This window comes from Nelusetta ayraudi, unplaced genomic scaffold (genome assembly GCF_046127955.1).
Source record: "Nelusetta ayraudi isolate G7.1 ecotype Tasmania unplaced genomic scaffold, CSIRO-AGI_Nayr_v1 ptg000048l, whole genome shotgun sequence".
NCBI classification, from domain to species: Eukaryota; Metazoa; Chordata; class Actinopteri; order Tetraodontiformes; family Monacanthidae; genus Nelusetta; species Nelusetta ayraudi.
The window spans coordinates 14,364,572-14,382,501 of record NW_027466098.1 but is presented as its reverse complement, the minus strand read 5'-3'; the positions used below and the strand labels follow the sequence as shown (position 1 = coordinate 14,382,501).

Genomic DNA, 17,930 nt, shown 5'->3' with positions numbered 1-17,930 from the left:
CAAAGATGTATTCCCTGCAAAATGTTTTGTTGTTTCTCAAAATGATTTGGTTGAAAGTGGAGATGTCTCCTTATGTACTGCACCTTTGATGTCGAGGGGATGCCTCTGGCAGAACGCTGCTCTGTGCCGACTTAGAGACCCAGATTTGCTCTTTAACAAATTTAGATATTTTTGTGAAAGCCAACCCTGTGATGTTTTGATTTTTCACTATGTTTAAAAACAAAAATATGTCCACAACTTGATGCACTGAATGCTTCTCCACCTTTTAGTTGACATTTCCCTTCAGTAGCCTCGACTCTGCCAGCTAGCAAACCTACAAAGCTGCCGTTAGCATGCGAGGGGGTTCAGCCATTGCTAATAGCTCTAATCATTTGTCCTTACAAAGACATGCTCACATTTGTTTACCACCTGTTTACTTTGATTAGTGGTAGAAGAACAGTATTTGTTTTTTAATTTATTATCGTGTATTGGAATACTTTCTGAATATGTCTTGCATGTGAGACAGCATGAGTGTAAGAAAAATAAATTCTGATGGTATGAAACACATTTTATACTCAATGCCTTGAGAGAGACTGATAAGGTTTTTTTTTTTTTTTATGAAAAAAAAAAAATAAATAAATTAAAAAACAGTGCTCCTGCAGTTCTAACGAGGACCTTAGCTCACATGGAACCTTCTGGTTTCCAGCGATAAGCCGCTGCAGGAGCAGCGGAAGGTCACAGGAAGCGGAGATAACGATGTGCGGGCCCTAATTAGCGCAGACCGAAAGAGCACAGCGTAACATGGAGTTTGCTAGCAGCTCACCTGCGCGCTCAAGAACGCGGCATTAGCCCACTACGCATGTAAACAGGCTCATCCATTTGCACAGAAATACAAAAAAAAAAAACAAAACAACTTCACCGCTGCTGCAGCTCCCGTCTGCCGCTGCCGACGACCACAAAGGCACTCAGCCGAGAGCCGCCTCCTGCGAAAATGTGTTAATTATTTCTCCTCTTTCGCTGCATCAATGCATTAGCTCGTAAGAGGCTTAGCAAGCCATTTTGGAGCACGATGGGTCCGCTTTGCTGGAGTTTGTTAAGTCAATTCTAATCCTGTGGAAACAGCAGCTCAAAGGTGCGCAAACATTGTCCTGCGTGTTTTGCATTGCTTTATTTTGTGAGATCTTTAAGCGACCTCGATCTGGTATTCATTCTCACTTGCTTACGTCCTACTTTCAGGAAGCAACCCATCAGGACTGAGACAGTGGAAACCCCTGTGCGTCATCTTGATGCTGGATGTTCTTATGCATGTTTTCCCTCATCAGTGCGTCATTACTGCAGAGATATTCTCCGGCGGACTTGGCAGCCTCTTCAGAGCAGTGATTTTTCTTGGGGAAATAAAGCAAACCTGAATTTGGTGCAGACGTACTTCTTTCTAAACTGCCGACTTTTGGCTAAACTCTCACTTTCTCATTCTTTTCTTTTTTCTTTGTTATCACGCTCTCTCTCCACCAGTGTCTCCCTAAAAAAAACACTTACACACTCTCTCTCTCACACACACACACACACGCTTGCAGGCCCTCGCCGTTACTCTTTCAGCGAGTCGATCAATAATCAGATGTTTATGGCCTGCTTTTGTGGAGGAAGGAGGCCTCATCACTATGGCAGGCACGTCTCCGGCCCGAGCCGAACCCGATAGGCCAGCAGACAGACGGGCTGTAGCTCGCTTGAAAAGCAGACTGTTAAGGAGGTTTGGCGAATTTGCCTCTGAAGCCTTGGCGAGAGGTCGGCAGTGTAGCCCAGGGAGGCCTCGACAACACTAAGCTCTTCAACCTTGCTGAGACTAGACCTTTGCTAAAGCAGCCGGTGCTGCTTTAGGTTTGGGGGTGTTTTCAAAGGTTGCTGGAATTCAGACTATTTTCACTCCTGGTGGAGAGACTCAAACTTCATTTTCTTGCTTGCCCGGGAAAGAAACACTTTTAGCCGGACGGCAAAAGTAAACGGGCACCTTATCGATCCGACACGCGTTTGCAGCGGCGTCTCAGGACCTTATTACTCTGGAGAAATTGCTTTGGTACTGGAAGGTTGGTGCTGAGTCGGTGGTGCAGAGATGTGTTTTATGCGTTTGTGTGTTGGTTTGTTATGCCGCCAGAGAAAATGTGTCGCGGTGCTCCATTTTAAAAAGTGACATTTCATTTTAAGAGATTGGCGAAGTGCTTATGGAACCTCTCACTGTGCTGCACCATCCGAGGATTTCACTCCACTGATCACACCTCTTCGTTTGTTTCAGGACAGCTGATCTCCCGACGCCGCCTCATGAGTTTGCTTTGGGTGAGTAAAGTTTAAAATGTTAAAAAGTTGTATGGGTGATACATTTTGCATGGATGTTTTTTTTTTTTTTTCCGAAAAGTTGCTTAAATCAAGTTTTCTTTTGTGTTTTAACCTGAGACGCCCCCTGCCTGTGTGACACACACACACACACACACACACACTCTTGCGAGCATCTTAGTGTGTGAGTCACGGAGAGGCTGATCACTCGCTGAAGACAGTTGGCTCCTTCTTTTGTACTCAGTCCTCCGCTGTGAATGCTAAACATCTTGCTGCTGTTATCGGCTGCCAGGAAACTAACCACTGCTCTGTGTCAGCCTGTGTGTGTGTGCGCTGGTGCTTGGGTGAGAGGATGGTTCAACAATCGTTCAAGCACATTAACCAACTGCTCTCCCTGACTTTGTGTCATTCAATATACAAATTTGAGTGTTTCATGCTGCAGTTTCATGTGAACCCTGTTTTTTTTTTTCCTGTTTTTTTTTTCTGGATGTCCTCTCTATCAGATTACTCAGGGAACTGCAGTATGCGTGTGTGTTTGTGTGTTTTCCCCGAGGGCCTCACATAATGTTGGAGCATGTAACATGAGAACAGGGACTTGTTACAATGGCAAACAGGCTGTTGCCTTCACAGTTTGCACCGTTTGTCTCAGGCTTGTTGTTTTTAACCTCTCCATCCCTTCACTGGCAGCAAATTTCTGCTTTTCGATCAGAAGACATTTCTATATTTGTCATGCAACAGTTCTTCCATTTATGATCTTCATGCTGTGGGTTTATGTCAGGCGGTTGCCATGTTGTACAAATTGACACATATCAAGATGGACGAGGCCTCTCTGCGTTCTCCTATTGTCCGAAAATGAAGCTGAGATGAATCCAGCAGCAGGAGTTTTCTCAAGTTTTCCCTCCCCAGTGCTCAAGGATTCACACTGACCACCTGGCAATTGCAACTGAGTCATTACAGCTTAACATGCGGAAACTGAGATGAAACTGATTTGAAAACCAATGAGCCAATGGTAAGTGTCGCCTGAACGGACAAGCAGCAGCTTTCTCCAGCTGTGCCTCACGGTTCGAGTTTGGTTCATGTCCCTCATCAGCGTGCGGTGTTGAAGTTCTGCCACTGAAGCTCCCACTTGCAGAGGGAACAGAGTCCTGTGACTGGCGGCAGCGTGCAGAGAATGGCTAATGCTCTTCTTTTGATGGCTCGCCGACTCCTAGAAGTTTGTGGACATGACGAGGTCACAGTTTGTCGGCAGGCTGGCGACTGCTGACACAAGTATAGAGAGAGAACTAGGTTTGAGGCCAGCGACACGGCCGGCAAAAATGAAATTGGGATCATTTTAGCGTGACAGTCGGCCGCCTCGAATAAAAGTCTTCCCGTCTTTCAGAAGTAGCAGCAGAAGTTTGTCCACTGTCACTAGACGTCATCGGCACTGTATGAAGAGTGTATGAACAGTTATATTGTTTCTGATTGGCCCTGCACATCCTGTTTGATGGTATTTGACCGATAGGAATTGAAGTGAATTCATCAGAAGCCGCTGTTTCTTTTCATCTCTCTACCTGAATACTACTTTCGATTTTTCAGTTTTAAATTCAATTTTATTGTTCCAAAGGGCCAGAATGCAAAAGCTGTCTTTGTGCGTATATATATGCACAGCCCTATAAAGCGTAACAAACGTGTTTTATTTTGCATTTCTCAAACATGTGCAATAAAATAGTGTCAGATTACACAATTTGTTAACCTCCTGGTTTTTCCCCAAATGCTTATTTTTCTCTTTGTTCTTATTTCAAGCTTCCCTGCTTTCCGTCCCCATTAGAGACCTTGTGCTCCAGCAGCTGGCCGTGCGTCCCGGACCATTAGAGCCCTCCGCGATGGCCACGGCTCGAATTCAGTTCCAGAAATGATATATGGGCCACTGAACAACACATTTTTGTCCTGTCTCAGAAGTAGTAGAGCAGATAGACCTTCGGTAAAAGCAAAAATATATGTCTCCAGCAGCAGCTTTTATTGGATTTAGTGTATTTTTCGCCCCCTGTGACACGAGCCCTTCCAGTTCGGCCACGACTCAAAATAATCGTAAATAACAAATAGCTGGATGGACAATACCCTGAGGGCTTTCTTCTCAGACACACTTTTCATACTTTTAAAACCTGGTTTGTGCCAGAGAGTTTCATGTTATCACCGGACTTCCTGTCGCTGTGGTTCAGATAAGATCAGAGCTCCCCGAGGGATTTATTTATCTCCGTAACCTTGTCACGCCCCCCACCCCCCCACCCCCACCCCCCTCCGGACACCGCAGAACAAAAACTGCTCCTTAACCACAAAATCGAGTCGGCTGCTTTCACTGAATAACACGGGCCGATGCACATGACAGTCAGGAGCGCATGATCAATACTTTCTCAATTAGCAAAGGGCCCCGTGCAGAATGTGAGAAAATGACGCGGGATCAATACACGCGGCTCGGATTTCTGACGCGTCAGTCACAACTCATGGTGTCACGTCTTATGTCGCGGCAAAAACGGCAGACCTGGATCATTAGGGGGGCGGGACCATCCATCAATCTGCTGCTGCTCCTCTGGAATTGGGTCGTGGGGCAGCAGGCTTGGCTGGGTTTTCCAGGTCTTTAACAGGTGAGGGATTATTCCAGACTCTTTGGTGGTTCAGGTTTTGAAATATGTATATATATATATATATATATATATATATATACATATATATGTAAATATGTATGTGTATATAAATATATATATATGTAAATATGTATGTGTATATGAATATATGTATACATATTAGTTAAATACAATCCATAATGCGTGATTGTTTTTAATCGCATTTCAAACGTAAGCCTTTTATTCTGTTTTACTAACCTGTAGTCGACCATTAAATCAGAAGTATGTGTCTAAACTTTTGACTGGTAGTGTATATAAATATAAATACACACACATATGTATAATTATGTGAAAAATACCTCAGGCAGATTTGCATTGAAAAATATATATGTGGAAAATAGGATTGTTTTTTTAAGCTGCTATTTATAATTAGATGCAGCTCATTGACCCTCGGGGATTCCGGCGGATGCTTTCAGAAGGCTCCGCCCACCGTCGCTTTTCAGCCTCACGTACCCAACGTGCTTGGATGGTTTGTGACAATCCTGCGCTAATTAATTAATCCGCACACAGGATACACACGAGATCTGACACTAAGGGTCTGTGTAAAAAGAACCACAAACCGAAAGTCTTCGGTTGTCATTCAGTCATTATTTATTTGAGCGTTAACCGCATGTGTTATTTTTGCCTGCCTATCAGTGTGGGGTTTAAACCTGTTAAGTACGACTTGTTTAGAAAGTGAAACTGCAGAGACTCGTGTGGTAGAGCATCCAAGCCAAAGATCTCCTCCTGAGCCTTTGTTGACGCCTTTGTCGTCACGCTGGGGCTCCAGATGTTGACTTGCAGACTGCAATGGTGCGGCAGCTCGGCAGCTTGTGCAGTGTGGGAGGGAAGAGCCAACGCCGAGGCAGCTTATTGGCCGACGTCTGCGTGTGTAAGCGGCTTATATTTGCCTATGGAGCAGATTCTGGCAGTTTGGTCACCAGGGAAATCACAGTAAAGATGTTGGAAAATGAACGTAAAATCCTCGGTGACATCAACATCACAGAGACAAAGTGAAATACGGCAGTCTTGTGGAATGTTGAGTAAAACAGAAACTCATTCCTGGAACATTTTCAGCTCCATTCAACTATATTCTTTGCTGTTTACTGGGCTCCTAGTAACCTTCCACATCCTCTCATGGAGAGGCTGCTTGACTCGACAGCCAGTGTTCTGTCAAATACAGGTTTTTGTTTGGGTCCTCGCAAACCAGCTGGAGGAAAATGTGATGATGTCGGAAACAAACACGTGGAGACAGACACCAGAGTCGAGTCTTCTTCACGTCGTCCTGGATTATGTCCTCTTTATGGGCAGCACACATATTCGCGCGCGCACACACACACACACCGTTCCCTGTTGCTGAAATTTATGTCTGTTTATAATTTCAACTAACCTAACACATCCTAATAAGGCCACTTCTCCTGCAGCCTTTGTAGCCTTTGTAAACATGCCGGCTCACAAGGACGATGAAATAGTGAGTCTGATATTCTAAAAGCTTCCCTCTCGGAAAACACATTTACTCCGGAACTTTTTTTTTTTCGTTTCCTCAATACAAACTTGCAGTTTTTCCATCGTGCTTTTGCACAATATCAACTATAATAACCTTTTCTACGCTACCCTCCAAGGTCCCCCTGTATACCAGCAGCTGATTTAAAGGGCCTGTCTGATGAACAAAAACACATTGGCCACTATAGAGCTTTTAAAAATAACCCTGAACCCAGACACGAGGAGAAGAGAGTTGCCAAGAAGATTCAGACTTTCTTTAAAGGTTTTGTTGTTGTTGTTGTTGTTGTTGTTGTTGCTGCTGTTGTTGCTAAAACCAAGACTAAGATGAACGATTAAAGACACAGAAAGGTCAATTAAAGTGACCTTTCAAACACCAGCTCTGACAGGCAAAATCCTCCCGTCTCTCTTGCTTAGTGTGAAGGAAGGGTTGCACCCTGGGTCAATAACTAGTAGATGCTCTTAATAAGTATAATCAGCGTTTGTGGCCTGATGTCAAGTCTCCAGTCTGAATATGGGCTTGTTCACCTGCGACATTTGACGACTCACCTGCAGCTGATTGTGTGGATGCTGGGAACAAATGTGTTTGAAGTCCAGCCTGCTCTTCCTCCTTCTCTTCTGTGCTCCCCACCCCCTCATTGTAAAGTCCTTCCACTCCTTTTTCAAATCTCCCTGTCTATTATAAACCTCTTTTCCCATCCGCTGTCTCGCGCACCCCTTCTTTCACCTCCCCTACCATTTTTTACACTGCGGCTGATTGATAGTCTTCCGTTTTCTCCCGCTCCTCCTTCTGGCTTCTCCGCCACTACCTGACATCAATTTCACTCTGAATACTCGTTCGCCCCCCCTGTGCTCCCTTTTTTCCCCCCTCATTTGTTCATTCCCACAGTCCAACTCTCCTCCTCCTTTTCACATTTATCCCTCTGCGATTGAAGGCCATTCCAACGTATGCAGGGAGCCCTGCTCTGATGCACAGTTTCCAGCGTTTTTTCCGATGAATGCCAGAATTCCACCGTTCGTACGACCGTTGGTGCTCGGCCAAGATTCAGAAATGTTTTTCTTTTTCTGTGTGAGCCCAAACTCTATTGCACAGAATCGATTTTTCTTCCTCTCTGTGGGCAGGGGATGTCCTTGTCGGCGTTATCTCCGCACAGAAAGCAATTTCTTCATGTGCAACATGTTTTTTTTACTTGTATAGTTTGTCACAACTCCCTTTTTGATGAATGGTTTTTCCTGCTGACAAAAGAATGTGGACAAACTATGTGTTTGCCTCAGAAATATTCAAATAGCTTCCATTGCAGGCCCATTGCAGTGGCAGCTGACTGCTGGCCAGCTCAGTGCCACCGACTGAGCTGCGACCTCACAAATCAACTCCGTCAGCATTAAAGATAGAATGTCGTGACAGATCAGATATGAGAGAACATTGAAGATAAATACATTTACAATCTAAATGAATGCAGATCCAGATTAAGATCCCAATCTTAATCTTTGCACTTGAAAAAAAATCTTCTTTTTTTTAACTATCAGTACTGTTGAAATCTGTCGGATCTGCTTTTCCCCCTCTGAAATGAAAGGGCACGACTAGTGAAAACTGCACGTGAGCAATGGCAGTAACGGCGAGTTGTCCTAATGATGACGCAGATGAGGGGCGGTGGTGCAGCGCTCCCCAATCGATGTGAATCTTGGAGGGTCCTGCGCTTGATGAGCAGCTGAGGCTGTTCTCTGTCTTTCTGGACCAGTTTCCTCCAGGGTGCCTTTGGCTTAATGTCGTCCTCGTGACAAACAAACAACAACAATGATTATTGGATGGATGGATGGATGGAAATGAGTCACAGGTGTGCCGAAGCCTCTTTAATCTAGAGTTTCATGTATAGTTAATTTTTCACACTGCATAGCAACAGCCCCCTCGCTCCGAACATCGTGTATCATGTTATCGTGTTAATCACTAAACGAAGGCAGGCTTCAGTAATCACCGCATGCACACACACACACACACACACACACACACACACACACACACACACACCCACACACACATGCACAATTTATCAGGCCTGGCATCAGCGCACATTAGGCATGTAAACCGACCTTGTTTGGAAATCTATATGCAACACGCTGTGTGTTTCTGCTTGTGTGTTTCTCTGTGTTTGTGTTTATGTCGGCTGCGCCCGTCTCACATTGCGAGTCACAGAAAGTCGCTGATGCAAGGCGAGATTGGTAAGGAGCTGAGGTGGCGACACTTTGGTATGTGGCAAATGCACGCACGCGCTCACGCACAAATACACATATTCAACCCCTGACATGCTGCTCGCGCCGTAATGAGGGAGCATTAGCTGGCATGGAGGGAAGGCAAGTCCATTGTAATTATAGTTGGTGCCTGGGGTCGGAAGATGGATGGAGGGCTCTCTCTCCGAGTCTCTCCCTCTCTCTCACACACAGAGAGAGAAAGAGAGAGAGAGTGAGAGAGAGCGAGACAGAGAGAGAGAGAGACAGAGAAAGAGAGAGACAGAGAGTGAGAAAGAGAGAGAGTGAGAGAAAGAGAGAGAGAGAGAGAGCGAGAGAGAGAGACAGAGAGAGAGAGAGAGAGTGAGAGATAGCACAGAGGTACAGAGTTAAGTGCAGTCTGATGTTTTACATGGATATTGTAGGAATTGTGATTTGCCCTTCAGTAAGTAATCAGATGTCATGCGCTTTTCTCTGTCAGTAAGCACACACACACACACACACACGCACGCACGCACGCACGCACGCACGCACGCACGCACGCACGCACGCACGCACGCACTCTTAGGCAGAAAAAAGTGAGTCATTGTACTCGAAGCCATTGTGGATGAAAGCATCCATCAAGCCACCCCCTGCCTACACACATGCACGCACATGTTCGTGTCACTATCTTTGTGAGAACTCGACTCTCGTTCCTTTTCAGTTCCTGAAAGTGCAGCCTAAACTCAGCTCCACCCTTGACCTCAAAGGTTGACGGTTGATGCTGAAGATGAAGTTGTGATGGGATGGGAAGTGAGAACGAAATATCAACGAGTTGAAGAAACATCCTCACAGTGTTGGTTAGAAAATGCATTCCACACGGTGCCGTATTTCCAAGAACACGCACGTGCGGTTGTATAATGGGATGTTGCGTTATGGGAAAACACCATATTGCTCTCCAGGGGGAAAAACAACACATGCTGCAGGGAAAGAGAGGTTCATATCTTTTCAAATAATCATGCATTAACTCTGCATCCAATTGCACTCAGGTTGCAGTGCCACCACATGTGCGTCAAACGATTTTTTGCGGAAAAGCATTTGCCGAATTGTGAACCCACGATTAAACCAGCGATAATTGGCAGCAGCAGAAGAAAGCTTTTCATGGAACTTGTTAAAATGCACATGTTGACAACTTGAGCGCAAAGAGACTGAGGTGACCTTCAAGGTTGTGCTTTAAAATACATTTTTTTCTGCGATGCTACCTGTCAGAATGGGAACACAGCCCCGTCTCTGACTTCCAATGAACTGTGAAGCCCTTCCAGTCTCTGATCGCTTCCATTCAAAGACGCCTGTTATCAGGGAGTCAAAATAAAAGTCCCTATTGCTGATTCTTGATTTTTTCTTTACTTAAAATACAACTATAGAGAAAAGACTTTTAATTAACAGACTTTCAGTCCACTATATGGTGGTAAATGCTCATTCTGTGGCTAGATTTCGACTCTTCCAAGATTGACTCCAGTAACACTCTATAAGTATTTTTTTTAAATTAGTAAAGGCCACTTTGATGTTTACAATTGCTGAGATGTTTACACCTTTCTGTTGTGAAGTTTGGGGTAAAAATGATTTTGTTTAAACGTGGTCACCAGTAAACGTCCATTCTATTCCATTTTATACAAATATATCCCTGCCATTGTTTATCATTATGCCTTTAAATATTATGATAATGCCTTATCATTTGGAATCCCGCCACTAGATGTACCGGCAATCGGCCTCAGCTGATTTACTGGGGTGACGTAGCAAGAAACAGGAAACAGCGTCAGCGCTCAGGCACGAGAAGACGGCGACAGTGACACAAAGGAGCTCCAAGTGCATCTGCTCAAGTCCTCAGGATGAAAAGTGGGTATTCAGTAAGGTTTCTAAACAAAGGGATGAAGAGGAAGACCAGAAGGGAGAGAGAAGTGGAAGAGAGAGGAAGAAGGAGGAGAAGGAGTGGAGAATCGGCGGCTAGGAAAAAATAGCACAAACTACAGAAGATCCTGGGCCGAGAAGAGAAGCAGAAAAGGATCAAACCAGCAGCTGAGTTTCCCCATCTCCAGAGATCAAACACCGCTCGCTCTCTTTATTTACTAGAGTGTTGGAGGATTTCTTTGCTTTTCCTTTTCATGCTTGCGAGATGAAAAAAAAAAAAAGTAAGAATCTTTAGAAACGTTTAAGTCATAAAGATGGAAAGCGATATTCTTGGCAAATCGTGTTTTGCAACACTAGTCTGACATCCTGAGGTGTTCCTGCGAGGTTTTGAGACTCTGGTGCTGCAGGAAGCTCAAGGTTGACTAAATTCTCGCATCAACAAATCTTTTAGGGAAAAGAAAGAAGAAGAAGAAAAAAAACACAATACTTTGTTTTCCTTGTGCCACGTCGCCGAGGGACAAACATGGATGACGGATAACTGTTCATCCACTCAGCTGTGTCCTCGGAAAAATCTCCGGGGAAATTTGGAAGGGGGGGGAACGGCTAAAGCGAAGCATCTGTTGAGAGTGCACGTCTGAGCTGCGCCCGTGACTGATGTGATGCGACAGCGTCCAAACATCCATCCTTGCTGAGCTCATTTCACATTTAGAAACACTTGTTTGCAACTAAGCAGACAAAACGAGGGGAGATGACGCTGGATCTGAAGATGTGTGGCGTAAAATGCACTAAATTGTTGCGTCATTTCACATTTTGCCAATTGTGGAAATCTGTGTTTTCCATGGCTGCAGAGGACTTCATGAGGCTGTCTGTCACAGGAACCTGTTTTATCTGGACCACAGAGAAGCTCCAGGCCCTGCTTGTGTTTTAATCCCCATTCGAGTTCGTGAGAAGTTTTGCAGACGCTCTTCTTACCGCGTCTGAGATTTGCGTCTTCTCTACGTTTACTTCTTATCCTCCACACACGATCCATCTCTGCCAGGCTGTGTTTAGGCTCCCTTTAGCTCACCCAATCCCCACCCACCCAGCCAACCCCCTACTTTGGCCAGCAGTGCATGAGTGAAAACTCCTCACGCAATGCATGCCATGATGAAACCTGAGTCTCCGGCAGTCCGAGAAAATTGGAGGAGCCGCCGTGAAGCAGATTGTCTCACTCCACTGGCGGAGGGTGAAGACGAAGTGATCGCACTCCATCACAAAATATGGTGTAGAACGCTGCAGACTAATGAAAGTTAATGATGTGTAAAATATGTAATGGAGCTCTGGTATTAACTGTCCCTGGCTGGACACTGGGACCTTTAAAACCAAACCCCATCAGCTCGTGATGTTGACCTTGTGTTATTGCAGATTTACATCATCACTTAGTGCGACCTCATGCCCTGAACTTCTTCCTCTGCTTTGCATTCATGCTGTTACACAGAGAGACAGCTCAGTCAGAATTGAAATATCGCCTTTTTACTTGTCACTCAAATGTCACACAAGGTGCTGGAAACCTTTTCCTTCGCAGCCTCAAGTTTCAATGAGGAAAAGAATTCTGCCCAATGGAAGCCCAGTTTGGACAAGTAATAAAAGAGCCCAAAGAACAATTAATATGCCTCCATGTGGTTTTATCCAAGTGTCCTAAAGACCTCTTGGTCCTTTTTCAGCTCCTGTCCAGGAGGTTAAAGTGGCTCTTTTGGCTAAAAAAAAACATCATGATAACGTTGTCAGTTCGTATCGTCTGGCAGAATGTCTTTCAATCAGTTGTCTATTATGTTGAAGTCTTTGACCAGGTTAGTTTTCCACTGGTTGTTTGGATTAAAACATGTTTTAACAGCCTTTGATTCCCATTGGGCTGAGTAATAAATGGGTTAAAGGTCAATTTTTATGTCAACTGTCAGTTCAGCTCCACCTCTGATCTTGGCGGCGACGCAAATGGCTGCAGCCATCACTTATTGTGAAGCCATTGACACAGTTCCATGTCAGCATGTTAAATGGACATCGATCAGAAGATGTTGACAAAAAGCAGCGTGAGTTATGAAATAACCTTGGGTCTCTCTGACGCTCCATAGTTTTCTGTCAGTGCTGCTCTTTATCCAGGAAGCTGTGAAACCGTGGTGGGCTGTAACCCGCATGGATCCTCCGCCCTGGCGCTCGCACCTCTGACGGGGGACGAAGGCTGTTCGATTTGCACGTGGGCGCTGTTGTGAGACAGTGACGGTTAGATTAAAGCCTCTCTCATCTATTGCTGTGTGTTCGCCGCGGCGGATGAGATGCAGATCGGCATCTTATCGCACCCCAGGATATTCCTCGGAACAAATTGCTCCCCCCCCCCCCAAACCCATCCACCCCCATCCGCCGGTGTCGTCGTTCTCCTTCTCCCTCGCCTGTTGTCTGGATGGACGGCTGTCGCACCTCCGCACCCCTGCAGATTACACCCCATGTAGAGTAAATGGCCTCCGCCGAGCCGTGTCGCCGTAATCCGTGTTTTTTTTGCAGCCTGTGATTCATGATGGAGTGCGTGCATATGAGGCTTTGAGAGGACGGCTTATTGGAATTAATTCTCTGGAGCGTTATGTTCCTCTGTGTTATCAGGGATGTGTGGCCAAGTGTGAACCCCTGCCGCCGCTCTGCAAGCATGTGGAAGGGAAGTGATGGCATGAATATATTTGAGGTGCCGTCACGCAGGCAGGTTACCTGTTGTCAGTCATGGCACATTGACTAAATGTGTTTTATCAGCGTTTTTCTCCATGTGCCTCCCACTCTGACCTGGTTTTACTTTCCTCCAAAGCCGGATGGATTTGACCCAAAAGAGCAAAATCCCAACTTTTTGTTTGGTTTTTGTGAGCTTTGTCACTGCTGGAAAGCTCAAAGTCTCAGTAAATATCGACAATGGCGGCAGCAAAAGCTTGACTGATGAGCAAAGATTTGAAACCATTTAAACAAAACCAACAAAAAATCCTTTTTGAATTGATTTTTTTTATTAAAAAGAAAGAACACTGACACTGAACAGAGTGAGAAGCAACAAACGCTGAATGTTCTCTCGCAGGGTTTTGGTCTTAATGCAAGTGGTTTGGAAAATAAGCGGGACATAATTAGATTTCTGCTGACTTTTATTTGTGGGAATACATTTCTGCCACCGCTGCTGGCCCAGAGCTACTCAAGATTATTTTCTCTGACGTCTGAAGAGGAATCTCTCCGACTCGCATCTCATTGTGAATAATCAGGAGCCTGCAAAGGGGAATGTTGTTCATAATTTTGCACACAATATCAAAATATTCAAAACATATCTCAGCAATTGAAAATGCTCATTAAAAATATTAATCTTATTTATTTGCAGTGTAAATGAGAGGAGGTCTGTTTGGTTTTTCCTGTGCAGCAACTGTAGATGTTGCACAAAATGCTGTTTTCAGAGGCAGATTTACGGTGCAACTTTTATTCAATTCTAATCTTCAAAGTTTTTACAAAACAACTTGTAGGGAGACCTTGGGCAACTGTTGACCTCCCCTTATGAAACATGGCCTCTGTGCACGCACGTGTGTGTGGTGTGTGTTGTTGCCCTGGTGTTTGTCCCCTCCGCTGCTCACTGGGGGGGTTTCGCCCTGTGATTTGATCATAATCTCGCTCACGTTAACCTCTTAGAACTCAGCAGGATGCTGATGAGAATGTTTGAACTTGTTTGCATGGGCTAGAATTAAATAGACCACATTGGAGGAAGTACTGCGTTATTAGCATGCACCACCTGCGAAGCTGCATCGTTACAATCAGCCTCGTAACTTCCGCAACACCCCGAAGACGCTGATCTCAGATCTGCATAAATCAGCAGACTAAACACACTTCTGTGGAGCACGAGGGGAGCGTTTGCCAGAGTTTTTCAACAGGATTAAAGGATCAGGTTTCTGGGAGCTTTTTTGTTGCTCTCTAATCCAAGTACAAAATGAGGCTGATTAACTTCTGATTTAGTAATTTTTTCCGGGTTGATTTCAGTCTTTTTCCCTGCTTGTATGGATCATCTGCAAGATTCTTTTTTAATATGGTCCATATGGAGTTAAAGATATTAAATTTTATGCTAGAACATCATTTTTGTGTCGATTGAGAGAGATTTTAAGAAACCAACATAATGTCTGAGGTGCTGTAACTGAGGCATATGGTCAGGATGCAGACCGTCAAAATTTAAAACTATATTCAGGACCAGCATGAGGTCCTGGTGCTGATTGGCCCCATGTTGTTCAAGTGTCCACCGACTCGGAGGCTGCTGAAATCCCTCTTTGCCTACGATTTCTCAGTTTTATCTCATTCCTCTAAAAATAAATCTTTACATTGAATTCTTTTTCATCCCGAAAAGGAGATGAACCCGCATTCTTTTTGTATTTTTTCAAGCGCAGCTTCATGATTGTCAGTTTTCTTAACAGCTTCTAATTCCTCTTTCATCATTCTCTGCTTTTGTTCACATACGCGGTGATATTTTTACCCGTGAAATTCACGCCGAGTGACACCGAACGCCAGGCTGCCGACGTCGGATGCTAAAAGAAATTTCCAACAAAGCTTTTTTTTTTCTTTGTATCTTTAATCCCATGTTGGCGGCCGACGTCAGTGGTTTCTTTAGAAATCAGGCGGCAACAAATTCACACTCTGTGCGAAGTGTCCACTGTTTTCAGCAGAAGGCTGCGATGGTGCCTCTGCTCCTCTTCCGTCTGCTCAAAGTGAAAGTGTTTTTTCTAACTTGGATGTGAGACAGGGACCCCGGAGTCGTGTCACAGCAGGTCAAACTGTTGTAGCGGCCAGACGGAGTCAGTTAAGGAAGAGAAGTGTCGAAAGGTGCAGCGCCGAGCCTTCAGCCTCCGTGTCGTCAGTGTCAGTCAGAGTCTCTTGGTGAGACGTCTCGGTTCCTCAGTCACGACCACAGGCAGCAACTCAGAGCGGAGAGGAGCCGAACCAGTGCTGGACTGCAGCTGGTGATCTTATGTTAGTTGTGAAATGAATGCACAATCACGGACATACAAGGCTAGTTTTGTAACTGTGTCATCGTAATTAAAGTTAAAGAAGCTCCAGTGTGACAGACACCGATTGGAAACAGTCTGGAGACTCTGTGAACTCTGTTGAAGCTGACACACCCAATTAGAATGGTTTCAGTAAACTGCCTACTTAGCCCTCTGTTTACTGCCACCAGCACTCGGCTCAAGCTCCCTGCTAAAACTGACGCTTTGTGGGACATTCCACATGTTTGGAAGAACACAGAGAAGTGATGGTGGTTCGTACACCCAGCTGGGGAAGGTGTGTGTCAGTGTACCCGTGCCCTATGTGACATCACAAAGAGCTGATTTCCAGAATTGTGAGATGATCTCTAATAGGACAAATATGTTGGTAAAAAATGAACTTTGAAGTTTTAAATTCATCCAAGTGTCATGTGATGTAAATCTGTGTCACTGGAGACATTAGCAATTACTAATCTTAATAAAAATCAAATCATAAAGTTTTTCACTTACCGTGCTGGTACTCTCATCCTATTTTAAAGCTTTACAAAACAAATTAGGCAACGGATTCTTGTTTGTTGTTTCTTCATACTTTGATATGGACGTGTTACTGTGACTACGACGACGTCTCCTTCTATGACTGCAACTGAAACATCTACAGTCGTCAGCGTTCAGCGAGGACTTGGCCTGTTTAGATCCTGGATTCCAGTAAATGATTACGGCACTTAAACAAATGTATAACATGACAAAGAATGAAAAGAACAACAAGGAGGCATTAGTCTATTCCTGGACTCCTTACGGAGATCTGACTGGGAGCCTTTTCAGCTGAGAGCTCTGCTGAATTATTTAGCGCTAGCTTTGAGTCCACTGAAGGAGCCGTGTCTCACAGGCTCAGCCCTGTGCTCTTTTTCATTACACGATCCATTATTAAACCCGCTGCTCATTTATAGCGTGAGCCGAAACGCTGGGCCTCATGGCCAGTCAGTGTGTTCTGTTGAGTCGTGACGGTTTTGGCCTCAGCTGTTGTGTCTTTACACTTTTGTATGTGTTCTGGAAATTAAGACTAACGCTGGTTCTGTTGGAAACTTATTTTCCATTTTCATATGTACGAGCTGGTCCGGCTAAACCACATAGCCACACACACACACACACACACACACACACACACACACACACACACACACACACACTTTTGAATTATTTACACCCGCTACGTCGTCTCCCACACAAATCTGTCACCTCTTCTGCTACTCTGGGTCCTCCATGTGAAATGGAAGTCTTTTGTTTGTAAATTTTATCTTGTGCGTGTGTGTGTGTGTATGTGTGTGTGTGTATTTTCAGTGGAGCAATGAGGGGAAGACAGACAGGAGGCACAAACACTTTATTCTTTCATTTTTTTCCCCCCTCTCCTTCTTTGAATCACTGAATGCAAACAGGGACCTCAAAGCCCCTTTCAGAGCTGTCAGATGATATCACAGCGGGCTGCTGAGTGTAGAGATCTGCTGACTTTTCTTCCGTTCTGTCGTGTAGTTTCTAACTGCACCCTCTAAGATTTTAAGCGCGTCGCGATGTTGCTAAAGCAAACAGATAAAGAACCAATAAAAAAACAAACAACAAACAGAAAGGCACAGAACCAGTCTCTGTTTATATATGTATGATGGAGTGTAAAAGTGCATTATGGGTCTCAAATATTGAGAAAATAATCTGTTGTGGGCGGGAGCTGTTTGATTAATGTGTACATAGATTAAGGCTGAGCAGATCATTTCAAGCTGCCATCCTAATTTCCTCAAACCCCGACTCCGATTTGGCTGTTGCTGTAATTGAGGATTGAAATAGAGGCGACATCTGCTGCTGCAACCGCCTCGGCTGCTGTTACGTCCTTTCACAACGCTGAGTCGTGGACCCACCCAAGAGACTAGAGCCATTTTCGCACTTTCGTTCTAACTCGTACGTGGTCCTGTGCGCGACACTTAAACTGCAGCTGGTTCTGTTCATTCATATCTCCTCTGCATAAGTCATTACACACCATAAGTACCAGTTCAAAGGGTTAATGTCATGCAATAGACTATGAAACAGTGCCAGGGGAATATTACATCGAAAATAGAATAATGGCATTTGAACTCTAAACTCTATGCATGTAATTGGAAAGACGTTGCATGCTGAAGGTTGGAAGTGGCAACAGGGCAGCTCAGTTGGTAGAGTGGGTCATAAATTGATAACTGAAGGGTTGGCGGTTCAAATCCCGGCTCCATCGGTCCGCATGTTGAAGTGTCCTTGGACAAGACCCTGAACCCTAAATTGCTCCCAGTGGGGCTGGCAGCACCTTGCATGGCAGCAGCCACCCACTGGTGTATGAGTGTGTGAG

At 44.8% G+C, this 17,930-nt stretch overlaps 2 protein-coding genes across 3 annotated transcripts in view; one reads left to right on the top strand and one right to left on the bottom strand.

Annotated features, from left to right (window-relative positions):
* slc8a2b (solute carrier family 8 member 2b) overlaps window positions 1-17,930 on the top strand; it is an 88,461-nt gene that overhangs the window by 28,051 nt on the left and 42,480 nt on the right. Inside the window, exon 2 of one of the 2 annotated variants that reach the window (XM_076036533.1) lies at window positions 2,272-2,307. The gene's annotated coding sequence lies outside the window, so the exon portion shown is untranslated. Of the gene's footprint in view, window positions 1-2,266; window positions 2,308-17,930 lie in introns of both variants that reach the window. The other variant, XM_076036532.1, reaches the window with a different exon arrangement.
* gemin4 (gem (nuclear organelle) associated protein 4) overlaps window positions 4,593-17,930 on the bottom strand; it is a 79,791-nt gene continuing 66,453 nt past the window's right edge. The window contains exon 7 of the mRNA XM_076036531.1: window positions 4,593-4,605. The gene's annotated coding sequence lies outside the window, so the exon portion shown is untranslated. The remainder of the gene's footprint in view (window positions 4,606-17,930) is intronic.